General features: G+C 40.1%; 3 non-coding genes across 3 annotated transcripts; 1 reads left to right on the top strand and 2 right to left on the bottom strand.

Annotated features, from left to right (window-relative positions):
* Positions 1-1,551: 1,551 nt before the first annotated feature.
* On the bottom strand, positions 1,552-1,625 carry TRNAT-UGU (transfer RNA threonine (anticodon UGU)). The gene has a single exon. It is a non-coding gene; the product is annotated as a tRNA-Thr (tRNA).
* Positions 1,626-6,289: 4,664 nt separating this feature from the next.
* On the bottom strand, positions 6,290-6,371 carry TRNAL-AAG (transfer RNA leucine (anticodon AAG)). The gene has a single exon. It is a non-coding gene; the product is annotated as a tRNA-Leu (tRNA).
* Positions 6,372-7,369: 998 nt separating this feature from the next.
* On the top strand, positions 7,370-7,442 carry TRNAM-CAU (transfer RNA methionine (anticodon CAU)). The gene has a single exon. It is a non-coding gene; the product is annotated as a tRNA-Met (tRNA).
* Positions 7,443-17,095: the final 9,653 nt, after the last annotated feature.

The following is a 17,095-nucleotide window of genomic DNA, read 5'->3' as shown; positions in this document are numbered from 1 at the left end:
CAGTCCCTGGTGCTAAAAAGATTAGGGACTGTTGGCATAATAGACTATGGAGACTCCTAAGGGGAGAGGGTGGCAGAGGAGATGAAGGATAAAAAATTAATTATCTGGTACAATGTATAGTAGTCAGGTGACAGGTACAGTAAAAGCCCTGACTTCACCAATATATACAATTTATCCATGTATCAAAAAACCACTTGTATCCCCTAAATCTATTGCAATAAAAACAAACAGAAAATAAATAAATAGTGTTGGTCTTTTAGTAAAAACCAATGAAAAGTATTAGCTGTCTGTAATAATCATTTCAGTGAGGGTTTCATTTAAAATTAGCAACTACGTATTCAAAATGACAATAAACTGGCATTTAAAAGCATTTTTATGAAGTCTGTTTAATTCACACTCATAATTCCAAAGTAGAACATTTTCTTGAAGAACTCAGGCTTTGTTAGGAAATGAAATAAATGAAATCTCTAAATGAAAATAAATGGTCTAAATGGAATGAAATAAACAAAAATTAAATATTGTACTTAAAAGTTCATATTCTTGATATTATGACACAAGTAGAATGATGATGTAATTTAATAATTATGATCCTACCTTTTATCATTTTATAAATTTCTATAAACAATTTATTAGTTCAAATAGAATATATGAACCTAAAATTTTCATGTACTCTCATGCACACACTCCATATCTTCCTTCTTTGCTTTATTTTTCTCCATAGAATTTATCACAATCTGACAAATTATTTTTTATGCTTTTATTTGTTTATTTTCTTCCTCATTCTCCTAGATTGTGTGCTCCATGAGGGTAAGGATTTTTAAGGGGTGAGGGGTTGGCTTTTGTTAAACTGCTCAACCTCCTGGCACTTGGAACAGTACCTTGCACATAGAAAGCAGTCAATAAATCTGTGTTGAATTAATGGTCAAAATAATGGGAGATGCAAACACATATAAATGAAACTAATCAAGTAAGGTTGGCACTTATTAGCTTTAGATATTTGAACAATTTTCCTCAATATGCTGTGTCCCCTCAGCCCCTTTGTTTCAGTCTCAGAGATTCAGCAGCCTCTGGCAAACACAACTTCTGACTATCCTTATAAGGTGTCCCTAATTCATTTTGTAAGAGAATTAACAGGGGTTTCTAATTATTTTCCTTCTGTCTTCCTCAAAAGGCAAGTAGGATTCTGCAAATATCCAAATTTGCCTCCTACTTTATGGTGGATTAACTATTCGTTAATTAATATGAACCCTTTTGAAATAAGTTACAGAGCTGGACATTATTGGATCCTAGAGATGATGTAATCTACATCTATATAGGTTTTGAATCTGTGCATAACACATAGAAGCTCAATAAATATATATTGGAGAAAAAGAACTGCGGCCAGCTTAATTTTCCATTGAGCATAGGAATTTTCCATTCACACAGTTATTCACACAGTTTGTAAGTGATTAGATCAGAATTCACAGTACAGTAAATACAGTGGAGAATTTAGATGTTAAGATGTATTAATAATAGGGATTAAAGAAAAACTGGTGAGAAAGGAAAAAGACAAGGCCCCACTGGGATTCGAACCCAGGATCTCCTGTTTACAAGACAGGCGCTTTAACCAACTAAGCCATGGAGCCCACTGATAGACGGGGCTTGATATTCAATCTGTCCTTGTTATTAAATTAAACACAAGTTCAAAGTTTCTAAGTTCTAAAACAGTTTACCATGAGAAAATTAACAAACTCCAAGAGTACATTTTGCTTTAGGTGCATCTGAGTAAGAAAAACAAGCTGAAAAGTTCTGGGCAGCTTGGATGTTAGGACCAATAATGCTTCAATTAGTCCAAGCATAGCCATCAGTAAAAGGCGAGGGTATCTACTTTTCCCAAATGGGATAAAATCTTCTAAAAGCAAACTTTGCAGTTATTTCACCTTGTCTTTTTAAACAGATTCTTCATTTGAATGTCCTAAGTGGGGATCTCTAACAAAGGAACTCCACTGAAAGACTCTTAAACCGCCGGGTTAGGGAACAAGGTGTCCTTAAGTTACTTGCACTCAGCAAGCACTGATTTGGAAGGGAGAGATCAGGAACGTCAGCCCTTTTCCCAAAGTGAGCATCACTCCAGCAGCGACTGCCCTCTGGGCTTATTTTTCTTTAGACCTGATCTCAGCTCACTCTCAGAACTAGGGGGTTTCTGCTTTATTTTATATCCTTGGGCTACAATCTGGCAAGATATGAGGATCTGTTTGAATGTGCCTGTGGGTTGGGAAAGGTTAGGGAATACATTTAGGGCTGATTAAAGAAAACTTCTGAGAGTTCGCTGGAATCTCAACCTTGTTTCCAAAATGAACTACTTGAGCAATTAATCCTGAAGTTTCAACAAAAATTTATAACTACAGAGCTCAAGGATGAAAATCAGAAGTCACCTTCATTTCTTTTCCATGAAAGCAAGAAGAAAAATTCTGCTGGGATTTAGATTGGAAGTCTGTCGGATCTATAGTTAAATTTCAGGGAGAATTGATATCTTTACAATATTGAAACTTTTGTTTTATTTATTTATTTTTTTTTTTTTTGAGACAGAGTCTCACTCTGTTGCCCAGGCTAGAGTGAGTGCCGTGGCGTCAGCCTAGCTCACAGCAACCTCAAACTCCTGAGCTCAAGCGATCCTCCTGTCTCAGCCTCCCGAGTAGCTGGGACTATAGGCATGCACCACCATGCCCGGCTAATTTTTTATATATATATATTTTTAGCTGTCCATATAATTTCTTTCTATTTTTAGTAGAGATGGGGTCTCGCTCTTGCTCAGGCTGGTCTCGAACTCCTGAGCTCAAACGATCTGCCCACCTCGGCCTCCCAGAGTGCTAGGATTACAAGCGTGAGCCACCGCGCCCGGCCAATATTGAAACTTTTAAACCCTAAACATGGCATGACACTCCATTTATTCATTTGTTAAATTTATTCCTAGAAATTTGATTTTTATGTTATTCTAAATTGTACTTTAAAATTTTTATTTCTATTTGTTCTCAACTGGTATGTAAAAATACAATTCATTTGTATATTTACGCTGTACATGGAGACCTTACTAAATTTAATTATTACTTTTAATAGTTTGTAGATTATTTTGAATTTTCCACAGACACAATTTTAATAAAGGATTAAATTTATCTTACAGATAAAAAAATAAAGTCATCTTCCATTTCTATCTGTTGCTTGAGATGGGCAGACAGTGGTCCATGTAACTAAGATCCTTTGAAAGTAGACACAACAAAATCTGTTGTCAACAGTCAGTGCAGCTAATTTAACAATAAAAGCTTAAATTGGTTACAACTTAAGAAATTTAAAAATAAATACTTATGTACTATAAAAACATTAATAGCGACTGGTAACATTTGAAGCTGACTCTGCTGCTTCATCAATAGAATTGTAAACTCAGCAGACACACTGGATTCTCAAACTTGAATCTTATATTAATACAGGCCTTAGGTAAATGACACATTCAGATATTATAGAGTGAACAAACCGTTTTTGGGCCACCCAAATAGTATTTGTTCCAATGGAGAAACCCAGAAATTGGAAAACAAATGGTTATCACACCGTTTGTAATTGATGTAGCAAAATGAAAAGTCCAAATATGGTGGGAAATAAATATATAAATGTGAGAATATGATAAATGTGGCAACTTAAATCAGAAATAGATGGATTATTCAAAACATGGTGTTGGGCTAACTAGATAGCCAGCTAGGAAAACAAAAGCTTAAATCAACATGCCACCTGTGATACTAAAATAAATTCCAAATAGATATAAATTTTAAAAGAAAGAAATGAAAAAAACCCACAAATATAATTAGTATAAATACCAACACATATGGCCAGGCGCAGTGGCTCAAGCCTGTAATCCTAGCACTCTGGGAGGCTGAGGCGGGAGGATCCCTCAAGGTCAGGAGTTCGAGATCTGCCTGAGCAAGAGTGAGACCCCCGTCTCTACTAAAAATAGAAAGAAATTAGCTGTACAACTAAAAATATATAGGAAAAAAAATTAGCTGGGCAGGGTGGCACATGTCTGTAGTCCCAGCTACACGGGAGACTGAGGCAGAAGGATTGCTTGGCCCAGGAGTTTGAGGTTGCTGTGAGCTAGGCTGATGCCACGGCACGCTAGCCCCGGCAACAGGGCAAGACTCTGTCTCAAAAAAAAAAAAAAAAAAAAAAAAAAACAATGTTACTGTTAATAAGAGAAATTAAAAAGTTAAAATGTAGAACTACAGTGAAATAATCTTTTTAATCTATAAAATTGGCAAACAAAACAAAACCAAAAATAATTGTTTGTGGTAATGTTGCCTAATGGCACCAAGAGACATTCCATTAGTTTTCTGTGGCTTATGTAACAACTTACAGTACTGCAAACTTGGTGGCTTGAGACAACAGAAACTTACTTTCTCATCGTTTCTTATACAGAAGTCCAAAATCAGTATCACTGGTCTGAAATCAAGGTGTTGGCAGGGATGGGTTCCCTCTAGAGGCTCTCGGGGAGAATCCCTCTTTGCCTCTTCCAGTTTCTGGTGGATGTCAGCATTCCTTGGTTTGTGGCAGCATCACACCTATCTCTGCCTCTGTGGTAATACTGCCTTCTCTTCTGTCTCTGTGTAATCTCCTGTACCTCTCTCTGATAAGGACATCTGTGATGGCATTTAAGGTCCACCTGGATAATCCAGGATAATTTTCCTATCTCAAGAGCCTTGCCTACTTTTGCGAAGACCCCATCTTTTTTTTTTTCAAAACAAGGTAATATTCAGAGGTTCTTAAAATTAGAACATGGACATCTTATGGGGGCCATTTTTCATCCTGTCACAGGCATTGACATATTTATTCTTCCACCTACAATCTCTGTGATTTAGGCAAGGGATTAACTGGTCACAACTTCAATTTCCTTTTCTGTGAAATGTGGGAAATATGAACTTCTGTATACTATTGAGAACACTTTATGACTTAATATTTGTAAAGACCTTATGATAATATCTGGGGCTTAGTAGGAACTAAATGACTCATAATTGTCATTAATAAAGTGTTCTGTGCTGGTCAGGGTGTTGAGAAAACAGGTGCTATAGAAGGATAGGGTACATTAGTAATATTTAGGGAAGGAAACTAAGACAAGAGCCACTGAAATTGCTATCACACATATGATTTGATTTGCCAATGCACTTTTAGAAAGTTCCGTAATACCGCACACTTATGAAATGTGGATATGAGTTAATTTATTTATTCCAACATTATTTATATTGTTAAAAGTGAAATAAATTAAGATATATCCACAAAATGAAATACCATGGAGAGAAAACAGAGAAGCTCTTTCTGTGTTGATATGGAAATAACTGCAAGATGCATGAAGTGAAAAAGGCAAGGTGCAATAGAATGGGTTTGGAAAAGTGTGTGTGTGTGTGTGTGTGTGCGCGCGCGCGCGCGCTCTCACTCACATATATACACATACATATATATGAAATGTAAGAACAATAGTAAGTTTCTATTAGCTCATATATGCACACGATATGCCTTGAATGTAATCCAGACTCTAATATGGTTGTGCAAGGGGCCAGAATGAGGTGCCTGGTGGAACGGGGTGGAGGTAGGGGTAGACTCTCAGTGTATGTACTCTTACATTTTTGTAATTTTGAACAGGTGTGTTGTACTTATTTCTGAATAAATATTTTTTTTTTTTTTTTTTTTTTTGTTGAGACAGAGTCTCACTTTGTTGCCCAGGCTAGAGTGAGTGCCGTGGCGTCAGCTTAGCTCACAGCAACCTCAGACTCCTGGGCTTAAGCGATCCTACTGCCTCAGCCTCCCAAGTAGCTGGGACTACAGGCATGCGCCACTATGCCCGGCTAATTTTTTCTATATAGATTTTTAGTTGTCCATATAATGTCTTTCTAATTTTAGTAGAGACGGGGTCTCGCTCAGGCTGGTCTCGAACTCCTGACCTTGAGCAATCCACCCGCCTCGGCCTCCCAGAGTGCTAGGATTACAGGCGTGAGCCACCGCGCCCGGCCAGAATAAATATTTTTAAAACATTAAAAGGAATCCATCCCCTTGGAAAGGAAGCCTTAGATTTTATTTTACCTTTTTTTCTTCTTTTGGAAGGACTGTTAGTTGCTTCCTTGGAAAGGAAGCCTTAGATTTTACTTTTTTGCTTTTGTTTTGGAAGGAGTGTTTGTTGCTATAAAAACTGGTGTTATGGAATTAAACACCTTAAAAGCTCTCTTCCGTTGGCAATATTAAGTTTGGGGCATCCCGAGACATTCCCAAATGAACTTGGCAGCGGTGGGATTCGAACCCACGCCCCCGAAGAGACTGGAGCCTTAATCCAGCGCCTTAGACCGCTCGGCCACGCTACCACGTAAGAAAACACTTCAGAATTATATTAATGATTTCTGAGTATTTATCTTTTTTTTTTTCCCTACAGTATTTGTATACAAATGATTCAGTAGCCATCCTAACTACTGATAAAATCTGCAAACAGTGCCTAGTTCGGGAGGTCTCCTTGCAAAGGGGAGACTCGCTTTTGCCTCCTGAACTGTTTCTGATAACCAAGAGTAAAGAAAGATGAAGCCAATTCCTAGCATCCATCAAACTCAAGAGAACCAGTCCTTGAGAAAATGATTACAAGTCACCAAGGCCGAAGCAGCACCGGGACTCTGAGGACGCTGAGATCAAGAATCACCAATTTGTCAGCTGCGTTTGTGGGTCCACAACGGGAAGTTGTTTTTAATATTTGCAACCAGAAAACAGAGGAGCTCCCATCCCCACCGACCTGGAACTCGAGTCTTGGTTTGTGTGCCTATGTGTTTGATTTCTTCTTTTGAAAGGCATAAAAAGAAACAACTGTGCAAACAGACCTTATGCTCTTTTGCTGAATGTGTTCATGGACTTCATTCCCAAAGTTCAAGGCGGGGATCAGTTTGCATTTGGTGTTGGGCATCACGTCCTTTCCGTTCCCTGAGTGCACGTGTCCTGCCCGCTCCAACACCACAAATGTGATCTGGGCGAGTCTTCCAGCTCTTCATTCTGAGGACCCAGCTCAGTCCCTTTATGTCTGTACGTTATCTTCTAGTTATCTCTTTCACATTTTGTGGTGGGGCAGTGTGCAATCTAATGAACTCACGTCTCCCAGCGGTGAGTGGTGTTTAAGGCATGGTGGGAAAATCCACTGCATTGTATATTTATTTAATCAACGGTAAAAGCCCGAAATGATTTTGATAAATCTCATACTCGGAACAACGGTAAACATCTATTCTTATTTTGTATCCCATTTTGAAAGTCTAATATTTCAGAACGTTCACATAAACTTAAGAGTTACAATCAATTATTTTGCTGAAAAAACTGCAAGTGTCAAGCCTTCTTGGCGCAGCAGGCAGCGCGTCAGTCTCATAATCTGAAGGTCCTGAGTTCGAACCTCAGAGAAGGCATGTGAGTTTTGCCACTTCTATATGCTCTTTGCTTGAGAAAGAAGCTTACTACCAGAGTAAAAAACCCCACCCATTAAGGTTTCCAGTTTGAAATCTGGACTCCTGGACGACTCACAGACGATGTGATTACAAATGAGGCTGTAGTCCTTTAAGAATTTTACCAGTTTCATTTGGTACCAACCTTATTGACTACACAAAGAATGTAGTATTTTTGAAATAAACTGACTACAGTGCATTGCATAATATCATAACCTGTTCTTATTACTACAAATCTGTATTAGTTGCCCATTGCTGCTGTAGAAAATTATCACAAATTTAGTTGCTTAAAATAACACACATGCATTATCTTCAATTTCCGGACGTCGGAAGTCTAAAATGGATCTTAGGAGGCTAAAATCAAGGTGTGGCAGAGCTGCCTTCCTTCTGGAGGTTCTAGGGAAAAATCCATTCCTTGCCTTTTCCAGCTTCTAGAGGCTGCCACATACCTTGACTCATGGCTGCATCCCTGATCTCTGCTCCTGTTGTCACATCTCTGACTCTGGTGAATCTCATGGGGTCCTATTGTTGTGTCCCTGTTGGTGATGGAGATTGCGACTCAGAGGTCTCCCGCTGGGTGGCGCAATTTGAGAAAACTGACCACAGCCCTGCTGTTGCAGTCTATGTTTGCCAGCATCCAATGAGATGAGACTGAGATAAACCTATGCCACTCTTGGTTTGGGTTGATAGGATCATGAGAACTGTATTCCCAACTGCGGGAGACTTCTCCAAGAGGAAGACCCCCTAGAAAACTGTCCATGAGGTCATAACTGCCTTGCATATGAAAGCAATAGACACTTGGAAATATGATCCTGCTCCCGGACAGGGTTGTGGACAACTAGGTCCTGTCCCAATGTCCCTTGAAGTCTTTCAAGAGACAAGGGCCTCCTCAAAGGAAGATACTCCTGCCCCTCCTACTATCTCCAGGAATGACTGTGGAGGAAGTGGTGGAGAACTCCACCACAACATCTAGCTTTGGGGTAGAAATGGTAAGATAGTCTCAGCCATTGCTACCCAGGCAGGCTTGGATGGCAGATGTGTGGTAACAGGAAGCTGTGCCTGAAAGGCCCAAAAAGGGAACTTGAAGGACAATTCAGTGAAGAGGAGGGAGGGGGCAGAGCCCACCCTCCGAGCATTGTGGCCCTGGTTAATGAAACAGGGAATAGATAAAATGGAAATTGATGAGATTTCCACAGATCTCCGCCAATGCTATAAGGTGGAAGGAGATTCCTCTAAGTTAGAAAGTAAAGGCTCTGATTCCAGGTAGATTTCTGACATCCAGAAATTCAAGATACTGCCTTTGTGTTGTTGCTAACACCTCTTGTGTGTACATCAACAATCCCACTCTCAGGCAGGGTGGTTATAAGCTGTATAACTGAAGTCCTTCCTGGACTCATCTTTTTAACTCTTTAGTTGGCTTAATCCAGTTGGAGACTCATCCTCCAGGGATGCTGGGTCTGGTTCTCCTAGTGACTCCAATGAAGTGCTGTCTCAAAACCTCCGGGAGGACCTGTAAGCAAACCACATCCATGCTGGCTGTTCAGGGGCCTCATGGAACCCAGCTCTGCTCACATATTGGGGATGGACAGCAGTCCTACCAGATTTGATGTGCTTTAGCTGCTATTTCAGTAACCCAGCAAGGCTGTGGGAAAGGCAGTCATTCCTTGCACAGTTGCATAAGGGCATACCTCTGGCCTGAACATCTTGCATGGAGAAAAGGACTTTCTTCAGCCTGTGCTGGTCTTATCCTTTGTTTGGGAGTATCTTTCCCTATTCTGGGCTTGATGTGTGCTTCTTTGTTCTGCTTAAGCATGTGTGTCATATGGCACTTGGTCAACTCCACTACTGTATCTGTTCCTAGCTAGAAAGGAACTGGGTCCATTGCCTGCAGCACAAGAAAGGTGCGTGCACACTACCTCCCTGCACTGGCTTCAAGGCAAGACCTATGTCCCATGGGGGCCCGGAGCTTACTCTGAAGGTGATCTTGCTGTGTCTTTTCTCTAGTTGAGTAAAGTGTTATTTCATCCAGTGCCTGTATGAGTCGGGTCTTTCTTGACAATCCCAACACCTGCAAACCATGCAATGGGTTGATATCCTGTTGGTAGGCTCTGTAACCCTCTTTGCTACTCTCCACATAGAGGGACTCCTCCGCTTGGAGGTTTTAATAGTGGGAGTCTGTTAATTTTTACCTGTAGCTATACCTTGCAGAACTTAGGCTTCTATCAAAGCTTTAACTTCTTGGTTTCAATTGATTATATAAGGTTGGTTTCAGAAAAGTTGTTTTTCTTCCAAGTGGTAAACATATAGAGTAGAGTGATAACACCTGCTGTGGCCCTGGTAAGACCCGAGACCCGGTAGCTGAGATAATGGAAATGAGCACACCTGTAGAGATTCATAAAAATGGCAAGAAGCTGCAATGTCCAAAGTGCTTTCAGAATCTCTGCTCTTGAGAACTCTAAAAGTCTCCTCCCGACTTTGGCAGCTGCTGTCCAGAAATAACTCTGCAAGAGGAGCAGCCACTGCCCCATTGGTCAGCACCCAAGAGAGGCTTCCGTACCTACTTGAGTTCTTCTGTCAGTGGGCTGGCCTTCTAAGTCTCCATTTGTGGTTCATTAACCCCTAATTACTACTTTTAATAATTATGTTGTATTTGTTTGATTGTATGTATCAATCTTTTTCAATAAACCCTGAATTTGAACATTGCTGATTTGCCACTGAGTCCAGGGAAAGAACCTAATTAACATAATAATCAGGCCGGGCGTGGTGGCTCAGGCCTGTAATCCTAGCACTCTGGGAGGCTGAGGCGAGAGGATCGCTCGAGGTCAGAAGTTTGAGACCAGCCTGAGCAAGAGTGAGACGCCGTCTCTACTAAAAATACAAAGAAATGATCTGGACAGCTAAAAATATATATAGAAAAAAATTAGCCGGGCATGGTGGCACATGCCTGTAGTCCCAGCTACTCGGGCGGCTGAGGCAGAAGGATTGCTTAAGCCCAGGAGTTTGAGGTTGCTGTGAGCTGGGCTGCCACCATGGCACTCTAGCCCAGGCAACAGAGTGAGACTCTGTCTCAAAACAAAAACAAAAACAAAAACCCATAATAATTAAAATTAACAGGAGAGATTTGTTTTTCTGATTCAAAGTAAAAAAGATACTGAAAATAAATAGAATTATAATAGTTCAACAATGAAGGACAGTCAGCCAGCTGGACTCGGTTTAGATGATCCCAATTTTGTTGGCAACATCCAAAGCATCGTAATTGGAAACCAGTAGAATATACGCCTTCTTCTCTCCTTTAGGCATGATCAGGCTGTTGACCTTGGCCACATTAATGTCATAGAGCTTCTTCACAGCCTGTTTGATCTGGTGCTTATTGGCTTTGACATCCACAACGAACACAAGTGTGTTGCTGTCTTGTATCTTCTTCATGGCAGACCCAGTGGTCAGGGGGAACTTGATGAAGGCATAGTGGTCAAGCTTGTTTCTCCTAGAGGTGCTCTTCCAAGGATATTTGGGCTGCCTCTGGAGCTGCGGTGTCTTTGGCCACTGGAAAGAGGGTGATGTACGGATTTTCCTTTTTTTGTGGCTGTGGAAACCTTAGCAAGGCCTTCTTGACCTTCAAAGCCTTCGCTTTGGCTTTGGCTTGGGGAGGAGCAGGAGCTACCTATTGTTTGCCTTTGGCGCCATCTTGTGAAAAGCCCAATTTTCCTTTTTTTTAAGAGACAATCTCTCTCTGTCAATTAGGCTGGAGTACAGCAGCAAGATCATACCTCACTGCTGCATCGAACTCTTGGGCTCAAGCGATCCTCCTAACTCAGCCTCTCAAATGGTTGGAACTACAGGTCCACGCCACTGTAAATTTTTAACTTATTTTTTGTAGAGACGGGGTGGTGGGGGTGGGGGTTACTATGTTGCCAGGCTGGTCTCAAACTCCTGGCCTCAAGCCATCCTCCCCCTTTAGCCTCCCAAAGTGCTGTGATTACAGGCATGAGCTGCCATGCCTATCCCAGCCGACAATTTTTTTCTTTTTTATACCCCTCACATTCTTCATCTTGGATTCTCAAAAGGTTGTGTTACCAAAAGTTTGGTACTTGTCCCCAAGGCTGAATCAGAGAGCACAAAGAATGAGAATAAGTGGTTTGAGGAAAAGGAAAAAGAAGTTTATCAATTTGCTGGCAAATGAGAAGGGCAGTGGACTAGCATCTCAAAGACTGTCATCCCACCTTTAAGCAGAAATACAGGGCTTTTCTCTCTCTCTCTCTCTCTCTTTTTTTTTTTCTTTCTTCACTCCAACTGTGACATGGGGAATATGGGGCTTTTTAAAAGGGGGTGTTTTCAGTAGTTGGGCTCAGGTCTATTTGACCAGTGTCACATGTCGTATCTTCAGGGCTTTTCAGAGCACCCTGTGGGGCCCCTCTTTTTCTGATTACTTATACTTCAAGCACAGAGATGGGAGTTTAAAAGAATTACTGGAGAGGAAAATAGAGAAACAAGCAGTGCTTTTAGGTATCTAAGTGAATAGTTTTAAGATTACAGTTGGAAAATGAGAGCTAGGCAGTTCAAATACAGCTTTCTGCATGAACTGTCATTTGCTGGGGGCTGGCGGATAGTACCAGTCTTCACAAATGGCTCAGATTAAATGAGCAGGGACCATCCTAGGCAATGTAAATGCTTCTCAGGTCACTGGGCCCTGGGTACTGCTAACACACATGCAGGGTCTTCTGTGGCTATAATTCGTGATTTTGGTGGGCCTTATCTCCTGTGATGACCATCTTGTGACCCTTGTCTGGAAAATTCTGTTGAGCCATCTCCTGTGGTTTAAGATACTAGAAAACAAACAGCAAAGAACATTTTTCTGTGCCTTTGATTACTAGCCTCAGGCAGGAATGCAGATTTTAATTTCCAAAAGGGTGGGAGGTTTTAAAGAGACAACTTGTAAAACACTTCATTGCCCTTTTCCAGACCTTTACCTCTGTTAAAGTTTCATTATCTGATGCACAAGGTAAATGTCTTCCTCAGATCTAATGCTCTTGGGTTGAAGTTTCCCATGTGAAAACTTTGATTGAGTATAGAGAATAATACTTCCAAATACTAATACTAATACTTCCAAATAAAAGTACTTCCAAAGTAAGTTTCTTAGGTCCCTAAAGCATACCCTAAGACAAAGCATGCGACTTATTGAAAAAATGGTTCTCAGAGGGGGAAAGAGAAATAACAAAACAAAGACATGATCTCATGTAAAAGTCTCTCTTGGCCTGACCATGAGACAGGAACTCTGGAATACATACTGCATAGGACTATATATTGCATGACTCATGAATGGTCATTGAGTCAAGGGACTTGGACTTTTGAACCCTGTCCTCCACCAGTCAGTTATTGGCTGCTGCTATGAACTGAATGGTGGTATAATCTACTAGGTGTCTGCAAACAGCCAAAGGTAATTCACTGGGGAATGTCACAGAGTTATCATTGGGGCACGGGTGTAGTGCCTATTTAAAAAAATAAGATGAGAAGGAGGAAAAAATTGGGAGGAATACCAAGATCTTGTACTATTGTAAAACAACTAGGTGAGTGGAAAATACTCGAGGTTTGTAATTTTAAGCTGAAGTGTCAGTCTCCTATATGTCACCTGTTAATTTAGTAGATTTTATTTACTTGCTAATACCAGTCACTAATTTTGTTTTAATGCTTTGTATCAGTTTTCTAGGGCTGCCATAACAAAAATTGCCACAAACTGAGTGGATTAAAACAACAAAAATTTGTTCTCTCACAGTTCTGGAAGCCAGAAGTCTGAATATAAGGTGTGCACAGGGCCATGCTCCCTTTAAAGAAAGAATTCTACTTTGCTTCTTTCAACCTAGTGTTTGTTGGCAATCCTTGGTGTTCCTTGGCGTGTGGCCATAGCTGTGATCTCTGCCTCCACCTTTGCAAGGCCTTCTCCCTAGTATGTCTGTGTCTCTGTGTCCAAATCTCTCTCTCTTTCCTCTTACAAAGACGCCAGTCACTGGATTATGGCCCACACTAATCCAGTATAACCTCATTATAATGTAAACTAAAATAAAATTCAAAGCCCCCAAGCCAACTGAATGGACCCCCTCTTGGTCAAGGTGACCCCAGAAAATCCTTAAAATTGAGTTGCTGGCCATGAGGAGAAGGGAGGTCACACACGTGTAATCACGCCACCTCCGTTTTGGAGTTACTCTTTGAAACAATAAGATACTAAATCATTAATAGGACCTAAGGCCGTGCAAGACAAAGTTTAAACCATACCTGCAGGCCATCAATTTACTTAATAGATCACTCTGATTAATAGATTTCCTTATTTGAAAACATTTCAGGCCTTTGGGTTTAGGCAAAGCTTCATTTCTTTAACCAATTACAAATCAAAGAATCTTTAAACCCACCTAAAACCTGTAAACTCCCTCCACCCCTTTCAGATGTACCGCCTTTTTGGGCCAAACCAATGTATGTCTTCCATGGTTTGATTTATGATTTTACATGTGATTTCTGTCTCCATGAATGTATAAAGCTAAACTGTAACCTGGCTACCTTGGGGACATTTTCTCAGTGTTACTGCCCAACCAGGTTTTATTGCCCATTGCACAGAGAAGAGCCAATTCACTGAGACAGTTGGGGCTGCAGTGGAGAAAGAGTTTAATTCCACAGAGCGAGAAGCGAGGAGATGGGAGGAATTTCTCAAATCTGCCTCCCCAAGAATTTGGGAGAAGGGTTTTTAAAGATAGCTTGGCAGACAAAGGATTAGGTAATTGAGTCTGCCAATTGGCTAGGTTCAGGATTAAATTTTAGGGTTGTAGAAATCATCTTCGTATTCTGAGTCAGTTCCTGGGTGGGGGTCGCAATACCAGTTGAGTCAGTTTCTTGGTATGGGCCACTGGTCTGGGTGGCTCATTGATTCCACTGGAACGCAGGGCCTAGAAGAGATCTCAAAAATTACCCTTAGGTTTTGAAAAGGTGATATTATCTATGGAGAAAGTTAAGAATCTTTATGACCATCAGCTATGTGATTCCTGAGTAGCAATTATAGGAAAGCAAACTAGGGGACAGTAGCTGGTTATTATCATTATTTTTAGCTATGCCTGTGCCTTTGCAAAATTTAAACCCTTACCACTGTTCTCACCTTACACCCCTTTATTAATTTGTAAAGGGTGCTCCAGACCACCAGTCCCACACACTTGGCTCAGAATAAACTTCTTTAAATTATTTTACAGAGTTTGGGGTTTTTTCCATTAACAATAACTTGATTACTTCTGCAAAGACCCCATGTCCAAATAAAGTCACATTCACAGGTACTGGGGTGAGGACTTCACCATATCTTTATGGGGGACACAGTTCAACCCACAATATTGTTGAAACCACCGGAGGTTTCAGTCTAGGTCCAGTTACTCGTCCCTCAAAGATCCAATTACTGAGACAACAAGGATCGCCAAGGAAGAAAAAAAATTTTAGAAAAGAATTTTTAGATGTCTTGTTGGGAGAATGGGAGAAAATGCTTCAAATCCTGCCTCAAATCTGTCTCTCTGACTAATGAAGATCATGGGCTTTTAAAGGAGGGGCCAGGTGCCTTGGGGCGGGGTCGTGGTGTAACAAGGGGCTATTGTGTATTGGCAACAGGTTGTGAGGGATGGTGAATGTTGGCATGAGGATGTTTGTCCAGGGGACTTCAGAATCTCAGCTCCTTTGTCTTGCATAAAATCCACCATTTCCGTGAAATAACTCAAAAGGTCAGGTAGTTAGCTAAGGGAGAGGATTGCAAAAAAAAAACGGGGGGTTATTGAAATTTGTTTACAGAGCTGGTTGCAACATGCTTGAAACTTTTACCTGTAAAGTTAGAATAATACCTGAGAAAAGAAATATAACTCAGAGTAGTCTGAGCTATATGAGATATGTAAAGTCAGGCCCACAGAGATTAGAGTATGGGACTTCAGTCACAGCCCTCACAAGCATGGGGGGGGGGGGAATTGTTTAAAGACATTTTATTCTTGACTTGCTGCCTCACCCATTATCTTTAAGATTCTGGAATTTGTGATATTAAAGAACAAGGCATAGCCAATCAATAGCTTGTGTTATTTTAATGTAAATTCTTGGTAAGCAACTCAGGAACTGCCTCTTCTTTTTCTTTAAAATCCACTTGTAGCCTGAGCAAGAGTGAGACTGTCTCTACAAAAAATAGAAAAAATTAGCTGGGCGTGATGGTTCATGTCTGCAGTCCCAGCTACCAGATAGGCTGAAGCAGGAGGATCACTTTGCAGTGAGCTATATGAAAACACTCCCTCTAGCTAGGGCAATAGAATGAGACCCTGTCTCAAATAACAAAACAAAAGAAACAAACAAACAAAAAATCCGTTTGTAACTGCTGCTAATTGACTTGCCCTGAATAGGGCAACTTGAATCTATGCAGTCCTCAAACTTGGCTCAAATAAACTCTACTTATATTAATTTTTTCCTCACCTGTTTCCTTTTAGGTTGACATATCACAGAGCAAAACAAATAGAATAAAAGGATTAAATGCTTGGTCCCAAAAAGTTGTTCAATAAATAGGAATAATGATAAAAATAACAATATAGTGAACTTTATTGCTTATTTATGTGCTGAATATCCTTCTAAAATATTTTATGTATATTTATTCAACAAGTCCTTCCATCACCTATATTAGGCTTATTAGTATTATTAGGTAGGCTTATTACAATTTCCATTTCACATATGAGGAAAGTGACGCTCATGGAACTAAAGTAATTTGCCAGACGTTTTTTAGCTATCAAGTGGAGCAGCTAAAGTTTGAACACAGGCAATGTGACTTATTTCAACAAAGTCCCAATTAAAATGAACAGAAGTGAGGTCCAGACATAGGAGACATTTTTCAATTATTTTATCTTGCTACTTAAGAGTAATACAGTAGCCACATTGTGAATATTTTTCATTAAAAAATTAAAAATTAATGCATTCAAAACAGTGTTGCATAAAACAAACAAAAATTTAAAAATAATTTTAAAAATTTGCCAGTGATTTTACCCAAGAGAAAGGATGACACTCTCTGATTACCCTGCTCCCACCTACAGTCTTCCCATACTTTTCCCTTGCTTTGTTTTTCTCCATAACTCTTAACCGTATCTGATATGCTGATTTATTTTACAAGTTCATTTCGTTATTTTTTGTCTCACTCGCACCAGAATGCAAGATCCATGAGATAGTGGTTTTTATTAGCTTTGTTCACTGCTGTATTTCTTGCCCTTAGAAAAATATCTGGCATATAAATGTTAGTGTTTGTTGAATGAATGAATGAATGAATGGGAGACAAAAAGGCATAGAACTTCCTAGGGCTGAAGCTAAGCAGAATTTGTCAGAATTCTCCAACCTATTTTTTTTCCCACAGCAACTTTGTCCTAGCTTTGGGAGTTCTTAAGCCTAGGAAATTTTAGCTTCCAGTTGATCATCATAAGGTTTTCCATTTCTTTCTTTAAGAGGATTAACATGTGCATTCAACTGTTCTTTCTCATGTCCTCTTTAAAGTGGTAAGCATGCCCCTGGAAACATACTAATTTTCTTTTAATTTATCTTATTTTATGAATCAATTACAGAGCTAGAGATTGTTGGAATCTAAA

Source organism: Eulemur rufifrons, chromosome 18, assembly GCF_041146395.1.
Source record: "Eulemur rufifrons isolate Redbay chromosome 18, OSU_ERuf_1, whole genome shotgun sequence".
NCBI classification, from domain to species: domain Eukaryota; kingdom Metazoa; phylum Chordata; class Mammalia; order Primates; family Lemuridae; genus Eulemur; species Eulemur rufifrons.
The sequence above is the reverse complement of the archived record's forward strand: the minus strand, read 5'-3'. Positions and strand labels throughout refer to the sequence as shown.